This window comes from Corvus cornix, chromosome 1, assembly GCF_000738735.6.
Source record: "Corvus cornix cornix isolate S_Up_H32 chromosome 1, ASM73873v5, whole genome shotgun sequence".
Lineage (NCBI taxonomy): Eukaryota > Metazoa > Chordata > Aves > Passeriformes > Corvidae > Corvus > Corvus cornix.
In genome coordinates, this window is record NC_046332.1 from 32,563,274 (window position 1) to 32,590,539 (window position 27,266).

Here is a 27,266-nt window from a genome sequence, read left to right on the forward strand (position 1 = left end):
GTTATAAAACCTGATATATTTGTTTAATTAAAGTGCTTTTTTTAAAAGCTAATAAAAAATAAAAATAGCTTTATCCTAAAAATAAAAGTGAAAACAAATGGGAGTCTCAATGAATTTTATATTCTGTGCCTCAGAAGTTAGAATAGTTTTGTGATCCCAGTCTAGGTACAGCTGTACATTTCATCAAGAAAGGTTTGAAAAGAAAAGAAGAGCTTACCTACGTCACCAGTTTCTGGTACTTCATCAATCACGTCTTCACTTCAGAATCATCAGTAGATTAATGTTATCTGGAGGACTACAGTGTCCTGTAATGACAAGTTATAAATCATATGAAAAAGGAATCTATCGTGTTCAGAAAATAATAGCATAGAATAGCCCAACTGGAACCCAGAACATTGTGTTCATCTGGCATTTCTACACAGGTATCTACAAGGAATATATTACTCTTGTATGATGCATCTCTATAACTAAGAAGTGGAGACAAAATTTACATTTTAATATGGGTAAAGTATTAATATCAAGTTTTAAGCTTGACATTAAATTACTGTTATTATTTTTGCTTACAGGACCTAAAGGAAGAGGAGTAATTCAATTAACACATTATAATATCCCTAATTATCTAAAATATTTTTGTACATGTCGTGTCATGTCATAATTTTGAGGTGGAACATTCTGAACTCTTATCATCACTTTAATATAAATGAAATTTCTTCTCCTGCATTGATAATCTATGCAGATGGTTTCTCACTCTTATATCAGGATACACTTATATATAAGTAGCACGGGACTGGATTAAAAAACCCCTAATAATCCAATTTAATTACTTTAAAAGAAAATAGGATGACCCTGGAAAGAAACAACAAAAGGGAATAGAGCTCTGCAATGGTTAAACTGATATAGGGGACTCATGTTCTCCTCTCTTTAATTCACATATGAGACTTCAACATTGGTCATGAACATGTTAAGTTTTCCAACAGTGGGTTGATCATTCTGGGCTGAAATTCATCAGTTCATTTGTCTGTCTGTTACACATGTATGTGGAAATTCAGTTCTGAATTTCGGAAGTTCAGTCCTGACTAAAGAAACTTTCCAGGAGAATTGACATATTTCATTCGAAGATTTAGTTTTTGATTTTCTTAAAGAGGAAAATTGTCATAAAATTAGTAACCAGAATTAAGAATGAATCTACTGGTCACAAACCACTAAGCATTCTAATTAGACTTCAAATCACTGTAATTAAGATTTGCTAAGAACTTTGCATTCATGACAAATGTAAGCAAAGAATTTATTTTCGGATTTTTTAGAAAAGTCATGGGGATAGGGACACTCCCTATGTTTTGATGAATGATGATTAACATTGTCAAATTTCCACTGCCTTCAATATATCATTGTCTACCTAGGAGTGTTTAATGTTCTTGGAATAATTCTGCAAGCCCAGAATTGCAGAGTCACAGAACACTTTAGGTTGGAGGGGACCTCTGGAGGTCATCAAGTCCAGTTTCAGATCAGGTTCCACCTTGAAATTCTTTCCAGCCCAGTTTCTTCTTCAGTACACCACTCTACAAATTTCATGAATTATTCATTTATGTTGTGTATACAATTGCACCACAGAACACACACACTATTTTACTAATTTAGGATTAGTATCATAGCATCATAGGATTAAGAGAAAAATGAGATCAGGTACTGAAGCATATACCAGAATATTAGAGACCAAGGAGCAGAATTGTTTTAACCTTTATAAACTGAATCGTCACTATCTTGGGACTGATGAAGCAATACCCAAGTTCAATTAAAATTTCACAAATGAGACTTCTTTTTCAAAATAAAGTATATTTTCCCCATATTTCCACCAAGTATTTCACATCATTTGTTGGCTTTCTGTTTTCTTGTCTATACCTGCCTCTTGCTTTTTACTATACAGAGATCCTATGGCTGCTATGCCCCCATGTATCTTCAGCACCTTCAATATAAATCTTCAGTTAGAGAGGATAAACTTGGGCCTTATGTCTTCATGAACACTTGTATTCCTTACCTTATGGGCTAATAAAGCTGGATATATTTCATATAAGTAATGTTTCCTTTTTTTTCTTCCATGCTCTTTTACCATTGTAGAGTACTGGAATAGTTCCCAACTAAGGAGATTAGTTTTGCAGTGTTTTTTTAATATATTATGTAACAGCCAGTTTCTAAATATGTGTGGGTTTTGTCACCTAACAGATTAAGTCAGCATACTCTTTGAAAAAAAAAATTAAATATAAATATAAAAATATCAACTTCCAGAAGAAACATTGGACTACTTTAATTAGCAGATGTAAAGTGAACTTGGGCCAGACCAGAGAGTGGAATCTACATGTTGTACTGTTTCCCACTAAGTAAAGAGGACATGCACAAAAAAAAACCCTCGAAAAATTGTTTTGTACTATTCTAGAAATTATGTCCGCTGCCTCTTCTGCAGTGTTCTGACAGTTTTGAAAGAAGCTTATTTTCTTTCTTTCCATAATCATTGAAATAACTCTAAGCAAACTGCTGTGCATCGTATCACTGACTTTAGTAATTTGCAGGCACTTACAATGACTAAAAACAGTGCCACACACAGAGAAGACTGGTGTTGAATTATGCAAGAGCAAGCCACACATTTCAGCCTGAATGAGGAAAGTAAGAGCCATGTTGGATATTAAGAAAACATATCAGGTTCAGAGGTCTGCAATTAATCTTGTCAGTGCATGAAGCCAGTCTAACCTGTTTTGCAGGAACACAACATCTCAGTGCGTTTTCTCTTCTATGAATACACAGCCAGCCATGGACATGTGGGATTTTAATCCATTAATGTGATTGGACATAGTCAAATTCTTGAATATTATACTGCATTCTTAGAGGTATTAAATATTTACATCCATTCTTCATAAATGTTGTACAGAGAACAGACAGATGGAATGAGTTTCCATTAGCTAGCCTACAGTATATGCAGATAATACAGATATTTCTAGACAAGAATTACAACCCACTGCCAGCTGGAGCAGAGAAATTTGGTCTGCAGTTGATCCCAGCGTCTCTGATTGATAGATAGAAAAGTCAATCTAGTACCCATAAATACACTTTTAAAACAATATTGTCCTTTTTTATACAACCAGCGAAATATCATAATTGAATACATTTACTTTTAGAACCTGTTAACACTAAGATACATGTAGTGAAATTGACTGAAAGTAAATTAAAATAGATTGGTCTCTTTTATTGACCTTGACAAATGTACAAATGCCATAGATGATGATTATGATGATCCTTATACAAAGAAAAAACTATAGACAAGCATGCTGCAAAGGCCACTTCCATTAGAGGGGCTCTTTCTATTGATTGCACGGAGCCTTCCTTGAGAAGCACAACAGTAGGTCTTTTTTAAGGAAATTGATTTTAATGATTAAAAAGACCTTAATTTCCCATTGATGTTTCACAACAGAAGTATTCTGACTGTAAATATAAGAGTCTAGTATAAGTTCCTTAATGGGAACAAATAGATACATTCCCACATTCTTTAACACTTTACAGTCTAATATAAAATAAACTCACAAAAATATGTATAAATTTTACCAGATTATAATGTTTCTTTTCAGGCTTTGCCTTCCTTCTGAAATCAAACACCGTTTTCAAATCTTGAAATAATTGCCAGAGTTCTAACTTTCACAATACATCAGAATAACCTGTGATGATGTTCTAGACATGACTGGAAGGTGGACTGGTTAGTGTTGTGTCATTTTTCAGTGTCTCAGCATGTGTAGAGCTGATTATCTTAAGATGTTCATCTTCCCATATGGAAATACCTATAATGCACTTGAGTTTTTATCCATATATGCTTCCAAGGAACCAGTATAAGCATCTATACAGACATTAGAGAACTGTGTAAAGTAGAAAAGTAGTTTTATGTTTTTTGAAATTCGTCACCAAGATGGTAGAATCAAACTTTGCCAGTCCACTAAAATTTAATGAAAAGTTAACATTTGTGACTGATCTTGCTAATAATCATCACCTCTGAACACCTGATAAGTCATTTGAGCCATAATCAGTCTCTTTACGGAGGTCTCCTACGAGGTTCATCCTTCTGGATTTCCAACCATGTAGAACAGATTTCTATTTAAATTTCTCCTCTGCATTCAAAAATACTTTAGTGTGAACAAGATCAGAAACTTATGTTCTCAGGTGCCATTTTCCCCGCTCTGATAGAGATAATAAGTGGAAAAGTGAAAAGATAAGGTAATTACCACTCTTCTAAACTTTTAGAGACAGTTATGAAAGTGTGATTTACTGCCTGTTCCAATTATTAGAGTGAATCTCTGTTGCAAGAAGCTGATGTTTCTTGCATGTACAAATCTTGGATTAATTCCATAATTTTTGGAACCAATGATAAACTTTATCAACAATGATACATTTCTATATTAGGATTAGAACTGTACCTTGAGTTGGTTCTTCTGCTCGCTCCCAATGATTTCAGTGGGAGGCAGTTTCAGTTGCCTTGACACATTGGTCTGGACAGCCAGTCTTGCTCAGTAAAAGAGAAGAAAAGCTAAGGACATGAGCAAAAACTAATTTTGTTTTATAAATCAAATACTTTCTCTTGCATGAACTGGAATAAATGTGTTTTGGACTGAAAAAGGGGAATGGAAAGAAGGAGATGGGACAGTTGAGGAACAACCCAGATCCTTTATTTGAAGATGAATGAAGGGTATAGTAAAGCTTTTGTTCAGCAAATCCCTTCCTTTGCCAGTCACTCCGACCCATAGTAGTGCTCTCAAGTTCAAAAAGGAAAACCTGGATATAGAAAGTTATCCAAGTATTAAAGTGATGTCAAAGACCCTGCATTTATTTGAGATCTAAGCTGCCCAAATGTCATATCAAAAACTCGCTAAGCCTTGAAACCACATTTTTATTTTGTAGGAAAGGAAGAATTTTAATGGCCCAATTTCTTGCTTCCACAAACATGTTTAATAACTTCTGAGTCTTTTAACACAGAAAAATATACTTAATGACCTAAGACAGCAATTTAAACACAGTTTTCAACTCTAGCCTGCTCTGTACTGTTTCTTGGTAACTTAGATGAAGCCTTTTTACCTCATTAATCATTAAATTAATGTATTTTCCTTACAACTTGGAATCTTACTGACCCAATCGATGAGGAATCTAAAAGATGCAGCTGCCTTGCAATGGCAATAAACAGAAGTTCTGAAGTGCAGAGCTAACTAGTTGTTTTAAAGCACAGGCATTTCCAAGCGAGATTGCCTGATCACCGCTGGTGATCAAGGAGCCCAAATAGCTTGGGTGAGTCTTGATTTAAGGAACTGCAGTTCTTTAACCAATGCATGAAGCATACCTTTAGCAGCAGCAAGAGGAAAAGCTAAATATGTGTTTAGTGTAACAATTCAAAGCTAAAGTGTTAAGCAAAATAATTTAATTCCTGAGAAAGAAAATTGTTCTTTGCCTTGTTCTCACTACAGCACAGCTGTTTTTCAGAGAGGTGGATATGAAAGTCATCATATGTAAAACAAGTTTTCAAACAGAATAATTGTAAAATGGTATAGCCAGAATTTAGAACTGGTTTTGCAGAGTGAATCTGTTGCTCTGCTTTTATGCATTTTTATTGAAGTTGAGTAAGCCACAGAAACAAAATCATACAACCAGCTCTTTGGATTCCAATATTTTCACTTGCGTTATAAGTTTTTTCTAGTAAAAAAAGCATCTGGTAAGACAAGAAAATCTCTAATGATAGCATTCTTCACTGTTTTGCCACTTACTCGTGAATGACTGACTGTTTAGTCATAGATTTGCTGAGAAAAGAGGATAAAGGAGAATCCAGAGCTAAGAGAATGTGATTCCTTCATTAGCTTCCAAAGTTCTTGGGAATTTATGTTAGTTAAGAGATACATAAAATTCGGAGCCAGACTTGTATATTCAGCAGTGTTAGTTACTGGACCTACCCTTTTTTTCCCCAGAAATAATTCTTAAACCAAAATGATGATAGGAAAAATGACATAATAAAAAATAAAATTAAATGCTATGCCGTGATGTTTTCTCCTGACAACTGATCTTCCTATTTCCAGCTCTTCATTTAGCAAAACAGGAGATATCATGAAAAAAAAAGAATCCCCCTAAGTATCAAAAACACAGATAAAAATATCTGAATTTCCTAAACAGTGCTTAATTAGTATATTTCCTTCTCTTATCAGACTTAGGAGTTCCCAGGCCACTGTATACAGTTTTACCTAAGGGATATAAAGTAGCATTTATACTTTAAATGCTATATAATTATACTTTAAACTTATACTATATACTTTAAATACTTAAGCTCCTAAGTACCCTTTGAAATCACAGCTACATTCTGCCAGGCACTGAACAAACACACAGGTGGATCTACTTCCTGATCCAGAAACCGTATACTCCATACAGAAGGAAAAATAAAAGCAATAATAGATACTAGGATGATTATTTCCTTATAGTAGCTCAGCTATGGAATGGGAACAAAAAACATTTGGATCAGATCAGATTATAGGACATACACTCTCCTAAGACTTGCAATAAAGGGCATACACTAGAAAACAGTCTAAAGCAGTGCAGCTGTACACCAGTACTTCCCCACACACAGTCATCCAGCCTTCTGTGTCCCACTGGTTTCCTGAGCCACAGGTGGTGTCTTTGTGCTTAATATTCCTGGGTGAATTCTTTTATTCAATAAATTAATTCAAATGAATTATTTTAAAGACTATGTAACCTTTAGAAATGCATGTTCCTGATACCTGCATGAGTTAGCCAACACTGCTGTAGATATGAGTGTTATATCATCCTGGGATTTAAGTAATTCACAGAGTGTGGAGCAGGACTGACTGCTGGGATCTTATGATTTTTCCTTTCCTTCAAGTGTCTGAATTCCTCATCACTACGTTATGCAAAGCACTTCCTTGGTAGTATTTGATGTGATTATGCAGTCAAGGATCACACTTGTACTACAGCTGCTATTGAACGTTTTAAAGGTTATATTTATTTAAAGAATATCTGGAATACTTCGCAGTCTATACATCTGCCCAACTAATTTAGATTTCGGCAAGTAAGAGTTTGCTGGGATGTTATAGGGATGATTAAGCACCTTAGTACAAATACTACACCACTTTCACTTTCTGTCAAATCACCATGGGCTGTACTTTAAAGAAAATCAGGCAAATGGTTGGATGGTCAACAAAGATGAGACAAAACACTTCTAGATACTTGCAGTTTACCGAGTGCTAGAGTTTATCCATCTGTAGAACAAACCACCTGCCAGCTGTTTGAGTAATATGACTGGATAAGCATTGCTAACTACTCTGTAATAACAATAGTACTTCCAAAAAGAGAAGTTGTATACAAGGTATGCACACTGATGGCTTTTGCAGACAAAAAATGCAAATTAAGGCTCATAAGAAAGCAATCTTACCCTGCCAAAATATTTATTCATGGCAGGCATTATCTGCACAATTCAGAAACGCATACACCACTCCATATCACAAACTGCTGACAAGATGTAGAAAAGGCAATAAAACACTAATGTCTATGCACTTTATTTGTTACTCTGCTGAGGTAGAAGTACATGCATACATTCTCAAAACTAGTTAGAGAGCTGATTGTCAGCAATTCATTCCCTAGCGTTTCTGCTGCAGATCCTTCATTCACTTAGCCCTAGAGCCATCAGCATTTGAAGGCAAATGTGGAAAAAAATCCTTGCAGCAAGCAATGCAAGAAGACATTACACATGTCCACTGGAGGACTGATACCTGACTGGAAAGATAAACTGGCCTGAAATTTTAAATGACCTTTTGACATTAGGTCATTGTCCCTGTTCTATTACAAATTAGATGTCTATACCAGGCTTTAAAAATCCTTCTAGTTCTTTTTGTTGGGATAATATGTTTGAATGCACTTTAAAACTTGAAGCACATGAACTGTTTCTCTTTGTATTATTAAATTCTGTATCTTAATCCATAAAAGCAGAAGCATTTTTATTTCACATTATTTTTCACAATCTTTCAGTATTAGCAGTGATATTACTGGATATTAGTTGTAATGCAATACTTCAGCAATGTGTAATCAAGGGATATTTTGGAATAGGTAGTGTATTTTGACATTAATAATTTCCTTTTGAGGGAAAGCAACGTATACAGACAGAGCAGGAAAAGCACTGCTGTGTTTTTCTGAGACCATTGTTAGTTTCACGGTCCTCTTGGGATGCTATGTCCCATAGCATGGCCTAAGATCCTTGTGCTAGAGTACACAAATATCAAATATTCTTTTAAACAGGCATTTTTGGTACTCAGATTTCATGCAAGTATAAATGGACTGATATTCAGTGATAAACTCATGGCATTTCTATCTCTTTTCAGATTACATTGATACTAAGAAGAACACCTCCCATCTCCATCTACTCTTTCACAGAATCAGAGGATCACAGAATGGACAAGGTCGAAAAGGACTACAGTGGTCCAACCTCCCTGCTCAAGCAGGGCCATGCTTGAGAACATTGCACAGGATTGTGTCTTGATGGTTCTTAAGTTATATTCAGTGAGGGAGACTACACAACCTCTGTGGGCAATCTGTTCCAGTGTTCTACCACCCTCATAGTAAAGATCTTCCTTGTGTTCAGGTGGAACTTCCTGTGCATCAGTTTCTGCCCATTAGTCTCTTGTCCTAATGCTTGGCATCACCAAGAAGAGCTTGGCTTCATCCTCTTGACACCCTCCCTTCAGTCTCTTCTTGAGGCTGAACAAACCCAGCTCTGTCAGTCTTTTCTTGTAAGAGAGTTGGTCCAGTCCCCTAATCATCTTTGTCACCTTCTTCTGGACCTGCTCCAGGAGTCCCATACCTCTCTTGAGGTGCCCAGAACTGCACACAGCACTTCAGATTTGGCCTCACTGGAGCTGAGTAGAGGAGCAGGATCACCACTCTTGACATGCTGAAAATTCACCCCAGGATACCATTGGCCTTCTTGGCCACAAGGACACAGTGCTGGCTCATGGGAAGCTTGTTGTCCACCAGGACCCCCAGGTCCTTCTCTGCAGAGTTGCTTTGCAGCAGGTCAGCCCCCAGGCTGTGCTGCTGCATCGGTTTATTCTTTCCCAGGTGCAGGAAAAGCACTTTTTGCCTTTGTTGAATTTCAGAAGGTTCCTCTCTGCCCATCTCTCCAACCTGTCAAGGCCCTTCTGACAGCCTGAACAGCCCTGTGGGTATTGTCCACTCCTCCCAGCTTTGTGCCATCAGCAAATTTCCTGAGGAGACACTCTTTCCTTAGAGTAAGAATGACTGCAGACAGAAATAACGCCTATGATAGTTGTATGGGTAAAAGCTGAATTCTTCCATAGCAGTTTGTATAACAGATGTTGAGGTTTCTCTAGTGACATCAAATCAAACACAGCGCATAGAGGTTGATTTTGATCTGCATTCCCATATCTTTGCTAGATACAGATGCCCTGGGCAAAGAATGAACACTGTTCAACTGCCAAAAGCAGGCACAACATGTTCAATGGAATCTTGAGAAGCATAAGAATAAATAAAATTCCTTGTCCATGCATACAGAAACCTCATTATTTTTATTACTAACCCTGCCCAGTCTTACAGAGAGACTTTGTAACTGTAAATCTCTACCAACAGTTTCGTTTCTAAACCGTTTTGTATATTTTCATTACTAGACTCAAAGTCCCCAGTTAGGATGTTATGTTTTAAAACTATGCTGATGATTTTCCTCAGCTCTCTGAATTCAGTGGTAGAGGGGTAAAGCCTTGATTTCATTGCTATGTTTGTTGCAGGGTAGAGGGTTCCAAGGCACAGAAGGGATACAGCCTATTTCTTTTCCTGCCAGTATTGTACCTTTCCTGCCAAACCATGAGAGCAGGATTAGAGAGCTTCTAGATCTCTCCAGTCAGAGGCAAGGCTCTCTGCATTTTCATTCTGTACATTTGTGTTAGCAGATGCTTGGCTAGCTACATTTTATACTGTGCAGATGAAACCACAACAAATAGGTCTTGAATAGAATTACAAGTTCTGCAGCTCCTCTGGAGGGGTCTTTAGTTTCCAGTAATTTCCATATTTGTTAACTCTACCTCATAATAACAGACTCCTCCAAATACAAAGAGGATTACCCAATATTGATCTGTTGCTTGCCAAACTCTAACTCAGGTCAGACTGGAATATCAGAGTTTTCATTCACCAAAATGGGGCATCTTAAAATGCAATTGCAATAGTACTAGTTTGTTGAAGTAATATTATACTTGCATTAGAGACAGAGCAAGAGTCTGAAAAAATAACACAAAAAACCAGAGTCTTGTATAGCACAAGAACAGAGGGTCAAGGGTTGAAAATTTTTATGCTTAAAATTTTATGCATTTGAGATGCAGGGACAAACCATCTATTTTTGCAACTTAAAGAAATTAATATTTAAATGAGATTTTTCAATATAACAGTCTCACACATAATGAACACAAAAACACCTCAATGAGCATCTCATTTTTTACTTTAGTAGCTTTCTCGTTGAAAAAAATGGAATCTAATTTGCATTGGGAATGGGTGTCATTTGCATTGGCAATGGGTATCATTTGCTTGAGCTGGTGCTGGACTTTATGGATTCTAGGGTGGCTCTTATGTCTAGTCTGAAATCATGTTTTTATACATGTAGTGTTTCCCTCACTGTCTGCAAGAGATGAACAAAATGTGCTTGTGCTCTGAAGTTTGTTTTAACTCAAGGAATGTGTGGGTGAAAATAGGGAATACAAAGAGCCGAAAACTTGCGTAATGAGAAGAGGGTTGGGAGTGAAGGGTGAGAACTAGGACTGCATTCACAGAACATGGTATGCCTGTACAGGGTCTGGGGAAGGTTAGACTTGCTGTGTGCTATCTGAGCCCAAACAGAATTTCCCACAAGGAAAATTTCACCTGTGTCCTCTGTGGGAGGTTCCAAAGTAAGCTATTCCACAAGTGAGGCCTAGGGATCTACAGAAGAAGGAACTATTGTACCTTAAATGCTTCTTTCTAAAACCAGTTGAATGCATGTTATGTTGAAATATGAGTTTGGGAAAAACAAAATAAGCAAACAACAACTACACCAACAAAGTCAAACTGCTAGTTTCCAATTAAAGGTTATAGATTTAAAAAAAAACCAAAAAGCAATGGCTAATATTTATGACAAATGAAAAGACTAAGAAAGATTTCTGAGACTTGAGGCATCTACTTTGCTTTTGCCTTAAAGTTGGGAAAATACAATAAGAGACAACTATTTGGTTCTCCATACACTTTTATGAACAGGTAATATCAAAGCCAAAAAAAGAAAACACAGTGGAAAAGAAGTTTTGAGCCAAAAGGAAGTTTAGCAGAAGGAGAAGTAGTCTGTCTCCTTCACCAGTACAGGAGGACTCTCTGTGCAACGAACTGGGGAAAACAAGGTAGCAACTAATAACTAGCAGGAGTTTCATTTAATTTGGGAAAATAGGAAGATTACCATGAATGTCTCTTCAGCTTTTGCTTGAGGTGTTTTAAAGCAGACAGTGTCGCCATGATGAGAAGCATGGAGGGACATAATTGAACCAGGTAGGAAGAGATGGAGGATTTGCTCCTATGTCTAAAGACACTCTGAAGGCCAACACCAAGAATAACGACAAATCCATTTTGTATTACAGAAAAGCCAATCTCAGTTGAAAGTTAATAGGAAAGAGCTGTCTGGTGAAATCATGATGGCTATGGGTATCTGGGTGTACACACTTGGGGCCTTTTATCTACATACACAAAGCAAACCAACCAACCAACCAACCAACCAACCAGCCAACCAATCACTACAACCCCTCCCCACAACCAACTTAAAAAAAAAAAAACAGCCAAAGGAAAAATAAAAGGAGAAAAGAAGAGAAAAGAAGAGAAAAGAAGAGAAAAGAAAAGAAAAGAAAAGAAAAGAAAAGAAAAGAAAAGAAAAGAAAAAAGAAAAGAAAAGAAAAGAAAAGAAAAGAAAAGAAAAGAAAAGAAAAGAAAAGAAAAGAAAAGAAAAGAAAAGAAAAGAAAAGAAAAGAAAAGAAAAGAAAAGAAAAGAAAGAAAAGAAGAAAAAAGAAAAGAAAAGAGGGAGAGGGAGGGAGAGGCTTTGTACTGATCCAACAAAATTCATACCATCAGATTGTTCATATAGTTTCTGAAGCTTTGTCCAAGATGAATACCAGTCTTCCGAACAATGTCTAGGCATGTTCTGAGCCAGGATCATTTGTGAATCTCCAACAAAGGCTACAGAGCCCCATTATCACCCAGTAATCATCCCCCAGGAGATGGCCCTGGACACAGTCCATCCAATAAGTACTCCTGGATCCTCACTCTCCCTGGATACCTCATCCCTGGAGACACATACACACATACACACTCACAAACATACACACAGCACAGTTTGTAAGTAAAGGTGAAAGGGATATGTTTTGTGCATATGCTAAAAAGTGGAATGAGATTCCAAGTCATAAACATCAGCTAAGAGGGGGGCGTGAGGGGAAAGGTAGATAATATGAGTATCTAAATTAGTTTCAGACTCAGAGAGCTGCTATTAAGATTCTTCAAGAAAGTAAAGTATTTAAGATAATGAAAAACATTGCAAATGTTCTTAGTTTCATTTGTTTACTGCTTTCACAAACTACTTCAAGGAACTCATTAATGGAAACTAATTGGAACAGGTTCTGTGTTCATGTCCAGTTTCTTTCATAATTGCTGAAGTCACTGATTTGCCATGAAACAGCTCCTATTTAATCTGTCTGATTAAAAAGGGCACTTTCTCTTGCTGTACTCATTCAAGTGGAAATGAATTGTTCGCCGTCATGCACCAGGCTGTTCCCTTCATTTTATAAACCAAAGGATTAGGCAAATTCAGTCAAGAAGTCTTGAGGACTCTTCCCTCCCTCCATTCCATTCCTATCATGAGGTGAAAAACTGCACTGATTATGAGACCTCTTTTTAATTTTTTGATTACATGAATTAATTGGACTTTCAGACTGGACTGAATTAATCTTCAGTAGATTATTTTCATGTAACTGTGTTCCTTATTTGAAAGTAACATGAAAATTCCTTTGTCCTAAAGAAAAGCTCAGCACAGAATGCAAGAAAGTGTTTCATTCATTCAATCTTCCAGGATGAAAATGTGTGGGCCCAGAAAGTTTTGGTGTGATACCAAAAAAAAAATTATGTAAATATTAACATGAAGGAAGGAAGGAAGGAAAATAAAGAAAATTCATCTTTTTTTCCCCCTGAAGAACAAAGGAAAAAGAGTAGGTGGAACATCAAATCTATAACAGTTTCAACCACCTATATGTGTCACAAAAAGAAATAACCTTTTATTCTTTTGCTTGCTTGTTTTCTTTTCCCTCCTAAAGACCCCCAAAAGACCTCCATGCTGGTAAATTAATAGCTTTGTTTTTCTAGAAACTAGACATATTTTACATTTTCTAGAATGGAAAAGTTCTCCTTCCCAAAAAAGAAGCCATGATTTCTGTACCTAAAAATGACAGCAGTTGCAGGTCCCAGAAGTGTGGAGACTTCCACGAACAGCTAGGAATACACACAAAACAAGCATAGTACACTTTTCAGAGGTGAGTTGCCTGTTGCAGAGATGGGGTACCTCCACTTAAGATGGCAAGAATGAATTATAAATCTGTTAATAGTTTTTTTTGCAGAATGCCTTAGCCCCAGTGTGATTTGATAAATCATCTAGTCCCCTTAAAATAAAAGGCCTTATCTTAACTTTAAAGACTCAATTTACTCCAGTGTGTTTAATGTAATTAAAATATCACCTCTCCTCTTTCAAGCAGCTTGTCAGTATCCTAGACAATGACTTCTGGAGAAGTCTGCAAGTTCAGAAGGCTGACTCCTTTCTGAACAGGACTAAAATTTAAACTTTCCAGGAACTGTGTGTGGTTTTGTTTTCCTTGAAGACAGAGTGACCACTAGACCACCGAAATTAGATCCACTGACCCCAATATAAATAGCTGTCACTCTTTCCAGGAAAAAGGAAGCAGAGACAGACATAATAAAGCTGCCATTCTTTTCCAAATGCTCATGACTTTTTGCTCCCTTTGCAGAAAATTGGGTCAAAAAATACTCTGATGCTTTGTGTTTCATTCTGCATTATTTTCGGAATAACTTGTTTGCATACACAAATCTTGACAATGGGGGAGTGTGCTGTTAGATGTGCTAGGATACTGTTATCCAGCCTTCATTCCCTTGAGAAGCCACCTCAGGTGTGACCATGCTCCTCCTTGCAAAGTTTATTGTGTAAATACATCTTCCATGACTTTATCCAATCACAGTCTATTTGTAAGGTTAGATTATAAAGAGTGGACCTTATACTTGCCCCAAAACAAGTAAACAATGGCTTTTCCCCTGTATCAGGTTTGCATGGCCAAGCTTTGTTAGCGGGGTGGCTAGAGGGGTGGCTTCTGTGAAAAGCTGCCAGAAGCTTCCTCCATGTCCAGCAGAGCCAATCCCTAGCAGCTCCAAAGACAGGTGTGTTGCTGGTCAAGGCTGGGTCAGTTAGAAATGTTGGTAACAGATTTAAGAAGAAGAAAAAAAAGTTACTGCACAGTTGTAATTGTGGCCAGAGAAGAGCGGGGTGAGAACATGTGAGAGGAACAACTCTGCAGACACCAATATCAATGGAGAAGGAGGGTGAGGAGCTGCTCCAGGTGTTGGAGCTGGGATTCCTCTGCATCCCATGGGGATGAGCATGGTGAGACATCTGTGCCCCTGCAGCTCATGGAGTTCTCTGGGGATGCTGATATCCTCCTGCAGCCTGTGGAGGAGACCCACAACAGAGCAGGTGGATGCCTGGAGGAGGCTGTGATTCTGTGGGAAACCCATGTTGAGAGGGGCCCACACTCACAAGCCTGTCCTTGAAGGACTGCACCCTATGGAAGAGTGACCCATGCTGCAGCAGTCTGGGGAGGACTGCTGGCTGTGGGATGGACTCATGTTGGAGAATTTAATGGAGAACTATCTTCCATGGGAGGGACCTCACACTGGACCAGGGGAAGAATTCCTCCCCCTGAGCAGTGGGAAAAAGAACAGCTGATGAACTGACCCCCATTGCCTGTCTCGCTGTGCTGCCGGGGAGGAGGTAAAGCTGAGAAGGAGGGAGGGATGGGAGGAAGGCATTTCCAAGGTTTTACTTTACTTCTCATCATCCTGCTCTGATTTTTTTAACAATAAATTAAATTAATATCTCTAATTTGAGCCTGTTGCCCATGATGGTGTTTGGTGATTGAGCTCTCCCAAACCTTATCTCAACTCATGGAGCCTTCATTATATTTTCTCTCCCCTGTACAGCTGTGGAGGGGAGGGAGGGAGAGCCTTTTGTGGGTGGCTGGCATCCATCCAGGGTTATACCACTATGGTCTTTTTGGTGCTTTGGCCAGGAATCCAGCCCTGATCAACTGCTTGGAAGGTAGCTATGCTCACTGCTATAACACCAAAGCAGAAGGAGGGAAAGTTTAAGGCTTTTAAACCCACAGAAAAACAACCGTGCCCCAATGCAAGCACAAACCAAGCTTTGCAACATTAACAGCAAGCTGTGATATTGTATAACTTAAAGCACACTGGTGCTGTCTAATTCCTTAGATGCATGAGGAACTTATAATTCCTCAGTTGCATGAGGGCCTTCCCTTCTCTCTCTTGAGGGTAATAAAGCTGAGTGAGTTTTCGGTGATAAGCCAGTGGGCTATGGTTTGTGTTGCACTGAATCTCTCTTGCACATTTTATCTGTTCTTAGGGCAAAATTGACTCTTAGACCTTCTGTAATTCCACCAACATCGATTGGATTGCCTGATGAGCAATTCAGAGCTGAATTTAAGCCTCTGAGACACAAGTGCTCCCTAACTAATTAACCTACAAACATTATTGTGCATTGACAGTTTGCCAGGGTATAGTCTGTACTGAAGACCCAAATCCATCAACATTTACGAAGTTTTCTCTTCCTTGGTTAAAACTGTATTCTCAGCTTTCTCCTAAAATTAGTGCTAAAGTGAACCACCATACACCACTGGAAAGCAAACCCTTATGCCATGAAACATCTGATGGCAGAAAGTCAACTGCCAAAGCAGTTAATAAATGAAACCAATGCAGCTTCATTTTCCTTGGTACAGTTCATAATATTCAATAATGGCAAATCTGAGCTAGCTGCTATTCCAAAAATAACAATTAGCAGGAGGGGTTTTGTGTTTACAATACTGCAGCACCCTGCAGCTTGAACAGCTTTGACCCTCCTAAAGATTTGTTATCATTTCTAACAGAACTGTCGTGGTTTAACCCCAGCCAGCAACTAAGACCCATGCAGCTGCTCACTTACTCTCCCATCAGTGGGAGAGTGGAAGAAATCAGAAGGGTAAATGCTAGAAAACTTGTGGGTTGCAATAAAGACAGTTTCATAGGGAAAGCAAAAGCCACACACACAAGCAAAGCAAAACAGGAAATTAATTCACTGCTTCTTTTAAATTGCTACATACTCGTTCTCCAACAAAAAAATCCACTTCTGAGTATTACTCACTCTAACTCTTTGAGCAATTCCCATCACTTACTGCTTCTCAGTGTTGACTCTACTGTTCAAAACAGAACTATTATATTTTAATTGAATGAGATGAGGATACCACTTAGAGCTGTTAAATATTCTGTAAGTGCTCAGTATGAAAGGCACCCATAACCAATGTTTCTGGTGTATTTACTTTCTCAAGTTGTCTTTGAGTATGAACAATGCAAAATGATTTATCTCTTTCTACTCAGAAACTTTGATCAAAATTCAAAACTTGTAAACATTTGAGAAATCTAATAAGTGCCCATTATTTTTCTTTAGTCTAATTTTTTTTATTTTCTTCATAAATGAAAATTTGCTTAAAGTTCTCCTGCTTCTCAGCTGTGATTTTTTAATGTATTCAATTGACAAAAGAGCAAAAAAGGCCATGCTGATTTAAACCCTGGCTTGATATGTACCCTAAGTCATACATCATGTGAAATCAGTCTAAAAATCTATCTTCTTTTTTTTTTAAGGAAATATATGGACAATGAGAATAGAGGAAGTACGAATGGTTATTCCAGTGCAGTCATAATGTTATGGTTCAGAGCTTGTCCAGCTGTTTTTTGCTTATTATTTACAATAAGAAGGCTGTGCCAGAGCATAGACAGACAACAAAGGACTAATTTGTTTGTTTTGGGTTTTTTAATATGATTTTTAAAACTGGTAACTGCTTTGGTAAGGCCTGAAGCTTGACAATTTTAGATGTCAGTTTGCACTACTGAAACTAGTTTGAATGTTGATACTGAAAATAATATATTAAAATTATTTAATCCTCTCTTATCATTACACTGATAAATAATATTGATTTTTATCATTTTTTCTGCACCTGTCTTACATTCGTAACCTGTGTGATGTGAAGTGATGTGCCTGTGTAATAGTTTATTTGTGTGTCCAGATTTTCTGATGTAACGGCCCCCCTAATGCCAAATATAGCCATTTTTAATATTTTACAAATTCCACTGTGAGTTAACATGTTTTGCCCCCAGGTTTGAAAAGGGGAACTAAGAAAAAAAAAACCACAACCAATTATAATCAGGGAAAGTCTGTTAATACAGATGTACAAGATTATTAAATTCAAATAAAATATTTACAGAGGATAAGCAATGTTTTTGGTACACTATGCAATTTACATTTCAAGTAGGAACAACTAATCTTCCACACATTCTGGTTTATAATAATGAAACACACACACACCCCAATGGAAGGGAACAGAGTCTTCATTAGGAAACCATTTAAAAACAAATGTGTGAATATAAATGATCTATTTGTATCCAAGCTCCAGAAGATCTAAAACGAAAGCCAGAAAGCAAGATGGTGTTGAACAATATTGCTGTTGAGAGCTGATTAATGTTGGGTTGTTGTACTAGAGCTATCCCCATCTTATGAGTCCTGCATAACAGCAACAACAATATCAGCCTCACAGCAATGAAGGTTTCTGCTTACTTAAATGTCTACTTACTTAATTTTCTAACAGTGCTGCTGCTACCAATTAAACACAAGTGCATATTAACTGCTATATAGATGCTATTAGTTTTTCTTTTCCAGTTGGTAGCTCAAGACAAATAGCCAGGCTGCTCTTGTAAAGATTACTGTGTGAGTACATGATTTTTCGGCTTCCTGACAATTTGGAGCAAGTGAGAATAAAATTATTTCAGTTGGTGTAAACATATGGTAAACTGATGTACATATTTTACCACGCACCAAATTTAAAAATAAAGCATCTCACAGAGACCAATATATTTTTGCATGAGCACAGTTGCTTTTTGACCTGAGAAATATCTTCAAATTAGGGGAAAAAACCCCAAACAAACATCAAAAAACCTCTGACAAAACCAGACATTTTAGAACTGAAGGAACCATTTCAAGTACAAAAGTAGAGATGCCTACTTCTATCCAGTTTCTTCATTTCCCCTGAGTTTGCACTAATAAAGTTACAGAATCACTGAATCTTTTGGGTTTTAAGGGACCTTTAAAGAACATCTGATCAAATCCATCTTGCCATGGACAGAGACATTTTCTGCTACCACTTGTATTACTATAATAAAATGAACAGAAAATTAAAAATTTTTTAGAATCATCAAGCCTAATGTTGCAATGAAATTTCACAGTACAGTATGTCTCCAGCTCTAACCACAAAAACATACACATATTTATACATGTACATATACACACACATATATTGTACATCTATTTATACATATATATTTAACACATATATTTACACTGTAAGTTTCTGTTATCAATTTAATACAATCTGAGTTTCTACATCTAGAAAAAATGCTACTTTTAGTTATTCTTCTTTTGTTTGAATTAAGAGAGTACTAAACCTGGGGTTCAGTGGTGCACATACACAGCAAGGGTCCAGGACCACCCAGTCCAGAACATCTTATTTGCAAAATTAATTATTCCTTCTCCAAATATAAATACAGGCTGGGCGGAGACCAGATTGAGTGTAGCCCCGAGAAGACAGACTTGGGGATCTTGGCTGATGAGAATCCAAACCTAACCCAACAATGTGCGTTCGCAGCCCTGAAACCCTGGGCTGCATCAAAAGCAGCGTGGCCAGCAGGGGATGTGATTCTACCCCTGTACTCTTATCTCACAAGATTCCACCTGGAGTATTGTATTCAGGTCTGGGGCCCCCAATGCAACAAATATGTGGACCTGCTGAGTGAGTCCAGAGGAGGCCATGAGGATGCACAGAGGGCTGGAGCACCTCTGCTATGGAGACAGGCTGAGAGAGTCAAGGCTATTCCACCTGGAGAAGAGAAGGCTTCAGAGAGACCTTATAGCAACTTCCAGTACCTAAAAGGGCTACAGAAGAACTGGAAGGGGACTTTGGCAAGGGCATGGAGTGATGGGACAAGAACTAATGACTAGTGAAAGAGAGTTGGCTTAGATCAGGTATTAAGAAAAAATTCTTTACTATAACAGGGGCAAGGTGCTGGCACAGGTTGCCCAAAGAAGTTGTGAATGTCCCATATCTGGAAGTGTTAAAGGCTGGGTTGGATGGGGATTTGAGCAACCTGGTCTTGTGGGAGATGTCTGTCCATTACAGGGAGGTTAGAACTAGATGATCTTTAAGGGCCCTTCCAACCCAAACCAGTCCATGGTTCTGTGATTCCATTATTTAGTGGTTATATGATTCTACCCAATGGGATTCCCTCAAGCAATTTCCTTTTTGAGTGTTTATGAAATAGGGCAGCTAAATTGCACTGTTGATGATACCATGCAAAGTTTTAGTATTTTATTTATTCACTTCAGAGTCAAAATGCTGGAAGCTACCCAGGGCCTAGAGTAGTTTTACTGAAAGACTGCTCCTGTATGGCACAGGTCCAGCTGTGTATCTGAGGACTTTCACAATCACAGATGTGAACCTCTAACCTCTGAGCCAAGAATCACCTTCCAAGTATGGCCTTGGCTCTAAAAGCAGCCTGAAGTGGACAACACTGGTAGTTTTCTCCTGTTGTGGTAAGTTAGCTTTTTGTTTATTTGGACAAGCTTATGGAAGTTCTCCTAGCCTTGATTTAAATTTATCTCCCTCAATTATCTGCAGAAGAAATCTGCTGGGGTTGTTTAGCCTGGAGAAAAGGAGACTCAGAGGTGACCTTATCACTCTCTACAACTTCCCGAAAGGTGGTTGTAGTCAGGTTGGGATTGGTCTCTTTCTACAGGAAGAAACTGACAGAAGGAGAGGACACAGTCTCAAGCTGCGCCAAGGGATATTAGGAAAAAGTTTTATGGAAAGAGTGGTGAAATACTGGAATTGTCTGCCTGGACAGGTGGTGGAATCACCATCCCTGGAAGTGTTTAAAAAAAGATTGGATGTGGCACTTGGTGCCATGGTTTAGTTGAGGTGTTAGGGCATGGGTTGGACTTGATCTTGGAGGTCTCTTCCAACCTGGTGATTCTGTCATTCTGTGAAGATGATTAAAATCACTACTTGCCTAGTTTGGCCAATATTTTGTATGTATTCATTTATGTTGCAACTGCAAATGCTTCTAGACCTTTAACAAACCTTTCCAATTTGAACTCTTTAGCAGTCCGACTAGTAAAGCTAGTAAGAAAGGAAGTATAGGCTCTCATTTCAATGACTTCCCATTCCACTCAGTGTAAAAGTCAGATTTTTTATGGGGAAAAAACAAGCATTCCAAATTTTTTCTTTCTTTGGCTCTGAAATATCATTTGTTATAGGGGAATAAAAAAGACATTTCCCTTAGCCAGAGCTGGCTGTTCTGTCCCAAGTATGTATTATTCAAGTTTTGTGTACTGAACTCTACAAAGTTCTGTGAATAACAAAATCCTACTGGAAAGAGCCTGATGTAGAATGTAGAATGCTTAGCACCATCAAAACAACACCTTTTCCAATCCATTTGTGTGTAGTCCACGGTACTTTTGACATTTCAAGTAATTTTCCCTTATGGAGATAGAGCTACAGTGAGCAGTTTATTGAAAGAGCTTTTTACTTTTTTTCCCCCAGTGTACACATAAATGCCTCGCATTTTCTGCCAATTAAAATAATAAACAAACAGTATAAACTGTATAGATTAGAAAAGAGTATAATTGCCCTTTTTAGTCATATAAATAAGTGGTTGTCTTGCTACAGGGAAGAGATAAACTAGACAGGAAGAGACAAACTAGACTTGAATTCATTTTCACCTCCCATGCTGAAATCTTTTATTGCTGTTTTTCTGTGCTACGATGGTGGAATACAAAGCCTAGGTCTCAACAAAGCAATAACACTGCATTGATGCGTTCCCAGAATCGAAGCCGTAGGCAAGCAACACTACTTACTGTCAGGCCCCAATTCAAGTCTCCTTACAGCCCTCTGGGCATTTCCAGACTAAATAGCTTTGAAAGGGGGAACAGCACATTAGCAGTCCCTCTGAGACAATCTGAGTAGAGTTACTGCATAAAACCTGCAGTTTAAATTATGTTAATAGAGCTGCAAGCTGCAAAGAAATTATTTATCAGAACTAGTGCAAGACCCTAGAGTTTATGCATTTTTTACATGATACTTCCATTCCCTCACTGCAGTCCCGGGTCTCTCGTACAAACCTTTATATGTCACCAGGAAAAGGGAATCTGTCATTTATATCATCTGTGTTTGACCAGCTGTGGTTCTTTAACTCCATTCATGCCAGGGCTTCCCTGTGTCTGTTCCACAGAGTGCATCGAACCTCTGTTGGGGCCACAGATGCATCAAAGCCTTCAGTTGCAATCCAGCACGGGATGGAATGAGATGACATTCTGTGAATGATGATATCTGCAAGTGTTCAAGGCCAAGTAGGATGGGGTTTTGAGCAACCTGGTTTAGAGCAAGGTGTCCCTACCCCTGGCAAAGGGGTTGGAACTAGATGATCTTTAAGATCCCTTCCAACCCAAACCATTTTATTACTCTCTGATTTTTTGTGTGACAAATAGCACAGACCATGGCCATCCTCACTGCTGAGGCATGCAAGGTAAAGTGCTTCAAAGGTACTGATGCATCTGCCTAAACTAGTGTCACATAAGTCAGGAATGTAATTTTTATATATTTGGAAATGACTACCTTTTCAATGCATGTTAATAATTAAGAACTTGACCTTGGAGCACAACAGTATGAAATGACAATTGACCAAGCCCAGGTTTCTCATGGTGAACATGTATGTATAGCAGCCTTCGTGGATCAGAAAAACAAGTGAGAAAAACCCCCAAGAACAGAGCGAGGAGAAGGATAAGATATGCATAAATTATCTGAAGTGACTCCCAGAAGGTTAATTAGTTTGTTTCTGGGACAACTATGTGCCAATCTCACTGATTATGAGAATGTTCACCAGAGGATGCTTCTGTTGGAAACAACATGGCTTTAAGGAAAGAAAATTAGATTGTCTCCAGTCCCAATTTCATCCTCTCTGATTTCACAGTGCTCTGATTTTTCAGCTGCTGTCAGGAAGAACTGCTCAACAGAATGCCATCTGAGATGACTGAATGGCACTGCTATGATGGCAAGAGGTTTGTATTCAAAATTTCATCAAGAGAGACACCGCTGCATGGCAGGACCTGATTCTCGCTTTACTAACACCAGCTCAAATCAGCAGGAAGCCAATGATGTCAACAGAATATCAAGAACAATGGAGTGAGACCCACATTAAATGTGTGTGAAAATCAGTGGGAAAAGATAATGGCTCAACATATCTGTATGTACTTTTAAATTTGCAATTTGTGAAAATACCAGGCATGAGAAAAATCAAAGGTAATCACGTAATATAAATGGGTCCATTTAGTTCTGACATTAAAAGGTGGGTGTCATCTTCCTAGCTTTTAGGTCTCTAATCATTTCATTCTACTTTTCCATTATTCATAGCCCTTCACATTTTATTGAATCGCTCAAGACTACTCACCCTTTCTTTTTCATCTTTTCATTTTAGTTCTAAAATTTGTGTGTGCGTACAAGCTTGGGAAAAAATGTAAAAGAGCTACTTAGCATTTGAAGGAGTGCTGCAAACAGTTATTTCAAGCCCTTTGTTCTAAAATAAAATCAAAAGCCAAGGGAGGAGACCTTTCAAATTTGTTTCAGAAGCGTTTTTATTGCTCAGGTTTAAGAGAAAGATTTTTTCCCCCTGGCATAAGCCATCATCAATCTGTGGTGCTGCTCTAATTTACGCCACCTGAGGATTGGAAGTGACATAAAGTGAGCAACTATAAAGAAAGAGTCTACACGTGACTAACATCTGTCACATCACTTAATATACTGTAGCTCAAGGAATGAAGTGACAAGAATTGGTGTAGTGCCAAAAAACAGAACAAGAGAAAAGCTTCAAGTTCGTAACTTACTGCAAGTTTTCAATACTCCTACAATTACTTTAGAAATTCAGCAAATAGAAATACAGGAATACATGCTAATATTAGTGGAAAATGATTGGACACTTTTGTCATGTCTTTAATGATGAGCTGTTGTAGGTAGCTTTGAAGAATGACTTTTGCAAGCTCATGTAGCCCAGCCCTAGGATCTCTTATATGATCTTTCTCATGGATAACTTGTATTTTCTTCTATTTACATACTGAGTAAAGAGGCTGTAAACCCAAGCGTTGAATACCATGAGAACATGGGGACAGAGCACACATGCAATGGCATGCAGAGTCACACAAGAAAAACTCACTTTCTCTTTAGAAAAAGTGCCTTGGGGAAGCTGTGGGCAGAAGCCAGTCTCAGGGTCTATATACCAGTAAAGAACATTGCTCTGGATGCCTTGTGAATTGCCTTGGAAATGAGACCTTAACCTTATGGATACTACAAGAAAAGAATTATAGGATTATAACAAGATATTGCAGAAGAAATCTCGTAACCCCCCAGAGCCCGCAGGCAGAAGTCACTGTGTTGGTTAGTTAAGGTATTCCTAAGTTCCAGATGTGTAGTATCATGATTTCCCTTCATACTTTATACTGTTAACAGAACATCACTAGTTATAAATGTAATACTATGTGGGACAATTTCTTATAAAACGGTGTATAAAATTTTACACTATGTCTACTTTAAGTTGTAACAGAAACAAGAAGATTGAAGCATAGAATATGTGATTAAGATTGATAGTACTTGTATTAATACAAGAATTCAGGAAATGAGAAAAGCTCTCATGACTCCATCCCAGTAGCAGAAACAGTCAAGGGAATGTCAAGGGTCAGAGTCCCCTAAGAGGAGAGGTGTCTCTTGCAAAGATTTTTCCACTTCCCTTGAAAATACAGAGAATAGTGATGGAGGGGAGGCAAAACAGCAGTGGCCATCTTAAGCAAAGAAACCATTTTTTGAGAGGTGAACTGAAGAGTTCAATTTACTGTAAGAGAAAGATAAAGAACTGGCATATTGAAAAAGTCAGGATCATATACAGATTACGATTAGAATGTAGTGATTAAATAATTATTAAAACACTAACAGAATTTAGTATTTTATTTTATTTGTATATGTATGTATGTGTTTATGTACTGATTTTACTAATGCCCAGTAATGTAAATTCATGTTTTGAGTAAACACCTTATTTCAGCCTTAAATCTTGTCCAGTAGGAAAGATGCCCCTGACTGACTTGACACACCATTCCATATCCATTCATGGACTAGATGGGTTTTAAAGGTTCCTTTCAACCCAAATTGTTCTATGATTCTATAGACATATAGAATATGTCTATAGAATAGACATATTCTATATGTCTATAGACATATAGACAACAAATCTATAGATTCTATGATTCTATGGTTCTATATATAAAATCTCAAAAATAATTTAAATATTCATTGTGGTAAGTGTCCAGCTGTTTAGCATAGACTCCAAGGGGGAGCAGTATGTGCCACCTCAGAAGGGTTGAACAGACTGGTTAAAGGTCTGGTGCCACAGAAGCCAGAGAAGAGGGGTCCTCTGGGGATCAGTGACGATTGACAAAATACAGATATCTTGAGCAGGGAATGAGAATCAAATGTGAACCAAACGTGACAGAGAGAGAGTTTACAGCAAGATGCCAGATTGTTTTACTGGGGTGCTTCTTTTGCAAGTAATTTTCTCTTTGTTTCCTTTCTGCACCTTTTTTCTTTTTCTTTTTTTTTCTTTTCCAGGACGGGAAAGGAAGAGTGTATGTCAGCATAGGGGGAATAGACAAGCTTTTCAAGTTGATAACCCAAAAGCAGGTGATGATCTTTTGCATTTTTAACTCTAAATCAGCAGAAAGAGAACAAAAAATCTTTGTGTGTGTGTGTGTGTTCTCATTCACTCCTAGAAGAGCACTCAGACTCTTTCTGTACTGCAGCAGTGCCAATTTATCAATAAACAATAATGAAAATAAGAATGTGTATAAATGTTCCTGGGGTACAGCACCTTGTTGACTGAAAGTATCCATCTTTTATACACCATCATGCAATAATTTCTTCAGGCATCACATGAAAAATAATACAAAGGAAACCTCGTTAGCATTAATGTGACAACTGCCAGAAGATATGCAAGAAACAATTTTCCCTTAAATCATTTCATATTGGAGAAAACCCTAAAATATATTTGCCCATAGTTGAGTGAAGCCAGGGAGCATTATTATTATAGGTTTTCAAGTTGATAACCCAAAAGCAGGTGATGATCTTTTATTACTCCAAAGATCAAGACACCCTGATCATGCCGATAGTATTTAGGCTAAGAGCTGGTTAATATCAGATTTTTGGAACAGTGGGCAAAGTCAGGACCCTTCTGCCTTTGAACCATGTAGATATAGTTGGACAATCCTTTGGTTATTTAAACTATGCTGTACAATGCCCACTTCTCCCAGCTACCATGATGGGGAGCACTGAAAGCAGATCTGTTGAGATTTCTTGAAAGCAAATCTATAGAGAAAGAGAAATAAGCCAATACATGAGAATCAGTTATTTCTGTCTGACACATGTATTGTTGCACATCGTTTATCAAATTTAGAGAAAGTTAGAGTCCTGTCATGGCAGCAGTTATTTCAAGAAAAAAATCTTTCTGGACCTTCAGAGGCAGGTTGGGTCCCCAAAAAAGTGCTAGTGTGCTTTTCCATATCCCCCACTTACACATGTTGTATTCACGGCTTCACAAATCCCAGGCTTATCCAAAATCATGGAGAGACACCCTCTCCAACCAAATACAGGCATATACTACATGTGACAATTTCTCTCTAAACACCCCATGGCCGTGCAATGCTATTTTGATGTACTGCTTCTGTAACAGAATATGGGTGCCCTTCTCCAGACTGTTCAACAGATGGCAAGGAGAAGTCATATATATGTCCTCAGCAGCTAACCCCATATGGGGCTTGACAAAAACAATGCAGAAAGATATGGCAACATGACAGAATCCATTACTGGCTTTTAATCCTGATAGTGATGCAGAGCTGAGCCATAAGCACAGCTGTAAGTGCCTTCGGGAGAACACTTTGCCCAGCTCTAGTTCAGAAACAGATCATTAGAAGTAAATCAATATAACCTGCCGTTCTTCTTCACTCTGTCCTCTTTCAGAAAACTAATCAGCAGCACAATGCTGGATATTGAGAGCTATATTCTGGCTGTACCAATTCACATCAGACTGAAAACCGGAGGAAATCAGAAGCAGCAAAAAAGAGAGATTTTTTCTTTCTACAAAAAAGTGAGGGTAAAAAGTCACTTACAAAGAAAATGTTCATGCTCTTTCCAGGATTTGAAAACTGCAATGTGATAACCTGCATCTGTAATTTCTGTGCAGAGACAGAAGATTTTATTTTGCCCATTAAAGCTTTCGAAATGTTTTTATAATAATGCTTTTCCATGTTTTTTGTGGTATTAGTAATATGCCAAGTCCTAAAATCATTTATGATACGCAGTAAAAGACCACTGTAATAAAAAAACTTAAACATATTTATTCTTTTGCATCCTTTGTTTCATGACTAAAGAAAAAGGTATAAAGAGACCAGGTGTTTGTGTGAGGCTCTGCAAAATATGTATTTGACAATTCTGTGCTGAATTATGGAGCACTGAATGCCAAGTCTCTGCCTTAACCACAGCACAGTCTTTATCTTCCAGGTCTAGTGATCCAACAAAGGTCTTCATTTCTCTGAGCTAAACGTTTTTGCTGTCTGAGAGAAAGATGCTTTAGCGGATTTGCTAAATTTTCAAAGTTACACACTGAACAATTTCTGGATCTCTCAGTAGCACCCCCCGTCCTCCTGGAAAAG

At 37.9% G+C, this 27,266-nt stretch overlaps 1 protein-coding gene across 1 annotated transcript in view; it reads right to left on the reverse strand.

Annotated features, from left to right (window-relative positions):
* The window catches only part of TENM4 (teneurin transmembrane protein 4), a 1,362,823-nt gene that overhangs the window by 1,215,038 nt on the left and 120,519 nt on the right, over positions 1-27,266 (reverse strand). The window contains exon 2 of the mRNA XM_039562133.1: positions 218-305. The gene's annotated coding sequence lies outside the window, so the exon portion shown is untranslated. The remainder of the gene's footprint in view (positions 1-217; positions 306-27,266) is intronic.